The sequence below is a fragment of the Rattus norvegicus genome, chromosome 3 (assembly GCF_036323735.1).
Source record: "Rattus norvegicus strain BN/NHsdMcwi chromosome 3, GRCr8, whole genome shotgun sequence".
Classification (NCBI taxonomy): domain Eukaryota; kingdom Metazoa; phylum Chordata; class Mammalia; order Rodentia; family Muridae; genus Rattus; species Rattus norvegicus.
This window is the reverse complement of record NC_086021.1, coordinates 104,954,098-104,963,024: the sequence shown is the minus strand read 5'-3', so window position 1 is coordinate 104,963,024 and position 8,927 is coordinate 104,954,098. Positions and strand designations below refer to the sequence as shown.

The window sequence follows — 8,927 nt, the reverse complement described above, 5'->3', positions numbered from 1 at the left end:
CATGGACTATTTGAAACCTCAAAGAACAACTTCGGTGACATACTTTGTCCAACTAGGCCCCACCTCCTAATCCTTTCAAATAGTGCCACTCCTTGTTGGCCAACTATTCAAATCTATCGACCTATGGGGCCCATTCCTATTCAAATCACCATTGCAATCTTTCCTCTGCTTTCTTATCATTATACTTTCATTCTCAAACAATTTCTTTCTCTTTATAGAGTACTATAGGCATTTAAGAAAAGCCTACAATTCTTATATAAAGGGTCTAGATCCTAGAAGCTAGAACCAGATTAGAAAGTCAAATTGCTTGACAGTTTACTTGAGGGTCACCTTTCACCCAGTTTTTGATGAAATAACCTTTGTTTTTACATGAAATTCAGGAGGATGTACTTGGGAAGGAAAAAGTTTCACCAACACATTCAACCTCTGCAAATGGGTAAATTTTATTTTTAATTAGTTAAACCACATAATCTATCTCCTCACTATTGATCAAAGTTAGAGTATTATACATTTCTATGATGGAGTATTATACATTTCTTGCCTCGGTTTTGTCAAGTTTTATATTATTTTATAATACATTATAAATTCAAATTGAATTGTATTACATTTCCTCTTCCCTTTCTTCCCTCACATAAACCCTCCCTGCCATGCTGCCCAACTCTCAATTTGCTAGCATTGTTTTTTAAATTATTATAGTTAAATCTCTCTCTCTCTCTCTCTCTCTCTCTCTCTCTCTCTCTCTCTCTCTCTCTCTCTCTGTTTTTCTCATGTGTGTGTGTGTGTCTGTGTGTGTATTTTATGGGTATGTACAAATGTATATGAATTCCACATGCTGAGTGTTCTTGTTGTGTCTATGAATATGTTTTCAAGGCTGTTAACTACCCATTTGACAACAAATAATGGGGCTTATCTTTGGTAGAGGTTAAGTGTATCATGTAGTTTTTGGCACCCTGCTTTAAGTTTGAGGTGGACCATGCTACCAGCCACACTCAGGTTCCCTCAGATCCACAGAGGAAAGACACACAAACACACACACACACACACACACACACACACACACACACACACACACACACACGAGCTTATTTTTCAATCTGCCTTTTTGACTCAACTGTTGAGCACTTCCAGTCTCTCACAGCTACTGTGCCCTTCCCATTACTCTTAGCTCAGCACTCTAAACCTCCCCTCAGCTTTAGCTGCTCAGTTATGTTTAGTACCAGCTCACACCCTAAATCTTCCCCCAGCTTTAGTTGTTATCCCAAACCCAGTCGGGAAAGTAAGTGATGGCCATTCTACCCTAGACCCCACATGACTGGTGGCCTTTTCTCCCTCTGAAGCCCTGTGAAAATCTCCTTCTCTTTTCCCAGCATATGCCACCTTGCCTTCAGGAACCCATATGTCCCATCTACTCCACCACATTCATTAGTCACTAGCATCTTTATTGATGGATCAAGAAAGAGTTTGGGAACAGGACTTTAGGATTTGAAACACTTTCTTCTGTTAAGTCTCCTTCTCTCAGCTGCCCTCAGTTTCTTGTAGTTCTTCATCTAGACATGGAACCCTGTGAAATTTACTCCCTTCCATGCTACCATGAACATTGATGTACTATTATTACAGTCTTCTTCATGTAGCCATTCTTACAGGGAACACTTCTCAGCTCACTTCCTGATATTCTGGCTCTTATAATTTACTTGCCTGTCTTTCAGAGATATTTCCATAAATGTAAGATATTCTCATATGAAATTCTCATATTATCAAATATAAAAATGATACTCTTTCCTCCTGTTTTATTTTGAAATTTGCATTCTTGAATGCTTGGTTCTTACAATATTTTTTGGTGGTACAGTGCTAGTGTTGGTAGCCAAGCCATGAATGTATTTGTTGTACATAATATTTGAATAATAATGTCCAAAATTTTTGTAAAATTGATAGCATAAAATGAATATGTTCTTAGCAAATCTACATTTTATTCTTGCCTTCAGGACAATGCCTTTGCCCTGGTCATCAGTCTTAATACAAACTACTGTTGGGATCTTTGCACAGACTTACAGAATCTTCTTCAAAGCCAATGTCTTCACATTGAGCAGTGATTTATTGGTATTAAGTGGTCCTATGCAATCCCCAAATATTTATACTTTCAATTTAGGTTTGAGAATTCATACCTACACTAGGTGAACTGGGATTAGATTTCTATTGGAATCAGTATAATGCCTGCACATATGTACTACTCATATGGGTATTAAAACCTTTGCCTTCATCTCCAAAAAACTACTTTTATCAGATCATAATATCTTGTATACCTATATCTCCATACATTTATGCAATTAAGCCAGTAATGATTTGTGAAGATTTCACACCTTGGTAATATTTAACTGCAGTACTTAAAACCACATTTATAGATGAGGATGATAATAGCTCCTGGTACAACTGAACCGTATTGGCAAATCTACATATTCCTGAACAGTTCCACAAATTGCCTGGTGGGTATTGACAATGAAAAGGATGCTGATGTAGTCATATTGTTACACAATCTAATACTGATTTTAAACTTAAGGTTCATTGAACATTCAAGATTTTCTTATAAAATTGTCTATTTATGTGCCAAATTTTCACTCATAGTTATTAATGGAAGGCTGGGTTTTCTTTTCTTCAATTTTGTACAAACTACTTTTTTTTTTTTAATGACAGCACTTCCCATATAATCTGTATAGACATGAACCTCACATCTAAGGGGCTATTTTAACTCTTGGCATCTTTTAATAAAGCCAAACAAATATATGCATTAATAACATATTATTCTAGAAAAACAAATTTAGTCTTTTTTAAAAATTTTTTAAATTGTTTTAAATCGGCTTAATTACATGCTCAGGTTTTTTTTTTATTCTATATAGTTTGCATTCAGTATTACACAGGAGGAATCAAAACACATCAGTTCTGAGACTGCTGAGAATCAAAAGATGTTTCAGGCCCAGAGGATCTCTAAGGACTCAGTTTTATATACCCTCCTTGAATAAAGATGCAACATAAACTTTATTATTTATGAGATGCCTAAAGGAAAGAAATGAGGCAGTTAATTTCTTAATAAGGTTATTGCACTTCATTAAATTGCTAATAATCACTCTTCTTTTAAAGCTCGTTTATTAATTCAGCAAAATTTATTGAATATCCATATGCTATTAGGCTCATAATATATATTTGTAGTACCTGGATGATTCCATCATGCTCATGTCTTTCACCTTTCCTTTCAACACATTTCTTCTTTTTCTGAAATCGTTTGAATATTATACAAGTAGACAAGACTATACTATGAATTCAGATTAATTACTAATAAATATCACAGACAGACCAGGAAGATTAACTAATGAATATCCATCGTTTCCTCAGTATATTTTTTTTACTTAAAGCATAAATATATGGTTAGATGAATAATTGGGGGAAAAGAAAATAGGAGTGGAATAAATAAAGACATAGAGAGCTGAAGTATCTTATTGTCTTTCAGTTCTTTTATCATTTATGCTTATTTATTTGTGTGCATGTTCATGTGCACAACACATGTGATCCATAGTCCTTGTGTAGAAATCAGGGACCAAATTTACAAGTTACTATTCTATATCTGTGAATAGATACCATGACTAAAGCTACTTTTTAAAATGCAAGCATTTAATTTGAGCCTTGCTGACAGTTTCACAGGGTCAATTCATTATCTTCATTGAGGGAAGCCGAAAGTTATGGTGATAGAGCAGAAGCTTATAGCTGTCACCTTGATCCACAGGCAGCTGGTGGAGACAGAAAGATGGGTTCTGGTGTGGACATTTGTAATTTCCAAACCCACCTCCACTCTTACACCCTTTTCAACAAGGCCACACCTTCTATTTCTCTACAACATCCCACAAAGAGGGATCCAATCATTCAAATATATGAAACCATGGGAATCATTACCATCCAAATTACTATAACAAACATTGGAAGTTGATTTTCTATTCTCTCTATTTAACTTTTCTTGTGCAGTAAATTAATCAAAAATTATATCTTCAATTTTCAGAGCATGTGCCTTTAACCACCGATCCATCTCTAGGAGCCACATTCTCTTCTTTTTAAAAAAATCACTTTCGGGGTTGGGGATTTAGCTCAGTGGTAGAGCACTTGCCTAGCAAGCGCAAGGCCCTGGGTTCGGTCCCCAGCTCCGAAAAATAGAAAAGTAAAAAAAAAAATCATTTTCTAGTTACTGTACTTAACCAATATTTTTCATATATATACATACCGATAAAAAACATTTGACTGTGTAGTGATTGCAATGTGGGTATAGAATTGGCATTCACATGGTAGTTATAGAAAATCTCTGGTGTAGGGTTTATGGTGTTTTTCAAACCGGAAAGACCAACACTTGAAAATCTATCATTTCTTACTAATTATTTTAACCTAAGTATAAAGGTAATATTAGGTTATTATTGGGGAAATATATAGTAAGGATGAAAAAGTAAAGAGAGCTGAATATAATGAATTAGTATAATATAAGACAAAGCCATGGTATGTCATAAAGTTTTCTGTTCAGATGTAATTACATATAGTGTTCTTTAGTTTAAAGGGCAATAAATGTCTTTAATTCATGGTGCATCTCTCATTCATTATTTCATTCAGAAGAATTTTTCTTTGGGAAATTTGCCTCTGATACTATAAACATTATTGCCAAGGAACTGCTATAGTATCTTGAGCAGAAGGCACAGTTTGTCTAAGGAAATTTAATTTATCTAGTGAAAGTAAAATAATCCTACGTTGCTGTTAATTTTAAAAGAAACCAATATAAGGTCATACTATCTCATTTAATAAGAATGTATTTTATGTTTATCTATCCTGAATCAGAAGAGCTGCAAAATGAAGAAAAGAGAGAGCAAGAAGAAAAGAGTTCTTTTTTTGCTTTTTTCTGGATTATTACTCAGCTATATTAGGGTATATTTTAATGTTGTCACATCTAAGATTGTAACAATTATATTGCAGGAGGAATTAAGAAAGGCTTAAAATCGCATTTGCATTCATCTCCTATTTGTTACCTATAGAGAGCTACAAAGGGTTATTAGAATTTTATTCTAAATCTGCAAAGTTCAAAGTGTTTTAATTTCTTAAAATAGTAAAACAAATTTTAAAATTTATTTATTCCAATTGACATTGCAGCCTGAATGTTATTACCTTCAATAATGAGGTTTTATTTTCTTAATTTATTTTACAAATCTTATATTGCCCTTATTCTGTCACCAAAACATTATTTACTCAGGAAGGTACACTGCAAAGATTTGAGAAGACAGACTTTTTTTCATGATTTTAGCTGCAGAAATTTTATAAGCCTTATTAATGATTTATGTTATAATAAAAATAATACAATTTTGCTCCCTTTTCTTCCTCTAATTCTGTTGATCAAAATATGGATCCTGACCCATGAATACAGTGGTTTATTCCACAGAATGATTTGAAATAAAGCAGGTCTGAAAGTTGATTTAATAGGATTGCAGGGACTGGTATGTTCATGCTAATAAAATTTGAATGTAATAGAAGCATCTGATGCTTTCTCAACACAAGCATTGGCAAATGTGCAATTCCCACTGTGCTTTCACATAATAACACTGCCCATTTTTAGAGAAAAGTTACTGTCATATGATATACTAATATAATATGGCAAACTAGTAGATCAAATAGACATGTAGTACAGAAAAATGAAAACAAAAGCTAACAGTGAATTATTTTTATAGTCCAGAAATTATCCAAAATAAATTCTTCATACTTAGAAAAACATCAGTTAAGTAACTATGCACAGTAATGTATGCACAGGATATTTCTAGTTTTTGTAAAATGTTATAAATGCTTAATGTGAAATGTATTTTCACTCTAATTTAGTCCTATATAGTACATTTTATAATCACCACTATTAATGTATATAAGTAGACAATTTTTCATGTTTTAGATTTTTAGATTTTTTTTACGAAAGATACAGCTCACAGCTTACAAAATCCACTGCTATTTTTTTACAAGTTTTATCTGTTAAATAAAAAGTTGTTTACCAATGTCACTCATGTAATACATGAACAAGTTTCAGTTAAACCTAAGAAATCATACTAGATAGCAGACAAAGTGAATATAATATGCATTACCTACCGAACAAAATTTCTCACATATAATGAGGAAAATTAAATATTAAATTTAATGTTAAATATATTAATGGACTAAAAAAGAGCAACCCATTTATGATTTAGAAAATTTACACATAAAATAATAACATAGAACATATAAAAATTGAACAAGGCCAAAAATAGTCTATGCAAAGGCCAGGTTAAAACTGATGTAATGTCAAATCAAATATGTTCTAAGAAACACGATTAATCAACAACTGCCCACTAAAATTTATGATGGGTAAATGATAATGTAAAAAATAAAGTCATTGATATTCATCATTTTGACATAACTTTGCTGATTAAACACTAGCGGAAACACAAGGCAGGATTGACCTGAAGATTATAGGAGTCCTTTGCTTCTGGTGGATTTGATAGTTTTTTTTTTTCTTTTTTTTTCGGAGCTGGGGACCGAACCCAGGGCCTTGCGCTTGCTAGGCAAGTGCTGTACCGTTGAGCTAAATCCCCAACCCCTGATTTGATAGTTTTGTTAAATAGGCATGATGCTCTTTTTATCACTGTGACCTGGTAAGCACAAATTCTTTAAGAAAATAAGGACTCATTTAGCCACACATTTTCAGGAAGTTCAAACAATGGTTGGATTCTTCCATTTCTAAGTCTAATCAAATTGCCAGATACGCTCTCTAAAAACTACTTATAAGTATTTAAGAAGACTATGATGACAGAGGGCCAAGAACCAGCCTCAGCTAGGTCTGGGTTCCTGAGAAAAGGGGTGTGCAGGAGCAACAAAAGCAAAAGATTCCAAGTCAAATCCTGGGTCCAAGCCTGTGTCCTGTGTTCTGCTGAGATGGCTTTCCAAACTTCTTTCTCTCTGTGTTCTTCTCTGGTCTAGAAATCTTTCTCTTGGTATTATAAAAATTCTCTGGCTGAGACCACTTGTTTTCTGCTCAAGAGAACTCTCTCTGCTCCTCAGAATTCTAAAGGTTCTCTGGATAGCTCATAGATTTCCTGACCAAGGTTAGAAAAACTGCTATGAAAAAGAAAATTCTTGGATCTTCTGAAGAAATAAGAAATCCTGTTAGAAAACCTTTAAAAGTAATGCAAGGGCCTGTTAGAAAAAGTAATGCAAGGGCCTGTGATTTGCAAAAAAAAAAAAAAAAAAGAAAAAAAAATCCTAGACTCAAATAGTATGCACAAGCAAGGAGCATTTTATTCTGCAGAAGACCAGCATAAGGGGATCTACCATTTACCAGGATGAAGATCCCAACATATATAGATTAAGGGGATTCCTAGGAGGAAAATGGATTAAGGGGATTCCTAGGAGGAGTAAGTGACCTTTATCTTGATTGGTTGTCATGATTTCTAGGAGTATGGGGGTCTTTGGAATTGAATAGGGCTTTTGGGACATTCCAAAGCAAGGGGAATGCTGGAAAGATGTGAAGGAGTTGGAAACTGTTGCTTGTTGCTGACTCACTGCTCTTGCCTCAGCCCAGATCGCAGAGCAGCTTCTGATTGGCTTCCTTCAGCCTTTGGTTTTTCTAGTAAGGGACTTGCCTGAACTTACCCAGTTCTGAGAAACAGAAATTTAGGCCTAGTCTCCTGAATTGCCAGTTTGAAACCTGTCATGAAGTTAGCCTGTCCCAGTCCTCATAGTAGTTCTTTGGTTTTCCAATCAAAATCAGAAAATCCACTCAATCCCTGCCCCCCAAAATAATCTATTCCAGCTATTTTTGCCCTTTAGACAGTCTTCTGTATATAGCTGCTAGAAAAGATTATAAAAGGGCTGTGTTTGCTCTCTAATTAATTCTTGGGATTTCTGACCCAGGTCAGAAACTGTACTAGGAAAAAATTCTAAAAGAGCTATAAACAATTCTAAAAGAGCTGTGTTCATTCACCAAGGATTTTCTGAACCAAAACTCAGAAATACTGTTAGAAGAGCTCTGTTTGCTCTTTAGAAATCTCCAGACAGCTCAGCTATCACTAGGAAAAAAACAAAAACAAAAACAAAAACAAACAAACAAACAAACCTGCTATCACTTTCTGCTAGCTCATCTCAAGCTGACCAAAAGCCCAGGTTTTATTTACATATTCATATCAGTTCAGTTACTCCAGGTTCCCTCTAGGCCGTGAATCAGCATTCTATCACCTTAGCCCCTTGACTCACAGCTAAAGAATAGCAAGTACATTTTTTTTTCTTTTCCTTTTTTTTTTTTTTAACAAGAGAATTCAGAGATCTGTCTGCCTTTGCAGACTTAGCTGGGTGGGACCTTGTCCTGAGATTACCATTTTGACTGAAAGACCCCCAGAGCAGGGAGACCCTCATTCAAGTCTCAGGATGACATGACCCCCCAAGAACTCACAAGAGACCATCCTTGCTGTAATCACATTAGGTTTATTGAAAGGAACCAGTGCACTGGGGTCGAGACTCGCGTCCCACGCATGGCTAGAGGAGTTAGAACCCGAATAGCTGGGAGAAGGGGTATTTAAAGGAAGAAACCACAACCCAAGGGGGTAGGAATGGTGTCATTGGAGAATGTCAAGAATACCAGTGAAAAATCACAAGGAGAAGCTTCCTGTTTCTCAAGACTGTTCTTTAAGATTTTGATCTAACTTTATGGTCAGCTGGTTCCTGGAAACATGCAGTTCCAAGGCCCAACCACTTTCTTTCTTCTGCTCTACACTTTTGTCTGGGGGGGGGGGGGGGCGGTGTCAACTTTAAAACTTGTACCTTCCATTCCCCACTTCTTCTAGTGGCTAGTTCTAATCACAGAACTAAATTTCAGTATCTTCACAATATTGATTTTTTTG

General features: G+C 35.1%; 1 non-coding gene across 1 annotated transcript; it reads right to left on the bottom strand.

Moving 5' to 3' along the window:
• Positions 1-7,926: 7,926 nt before the first annotated feature.
• LOC120101993 (U7 small nuclear RNA) lies at positions 7,927-7,991 on the bottom strand. The gene has a single exon (XR_005503038.1). It is a non-coding gene; the product is annotated as a U7 small nuclear RNA (small nuclear RNA).
• Positions 7,992-8,927: the final 936 nt, after the last annotated feature.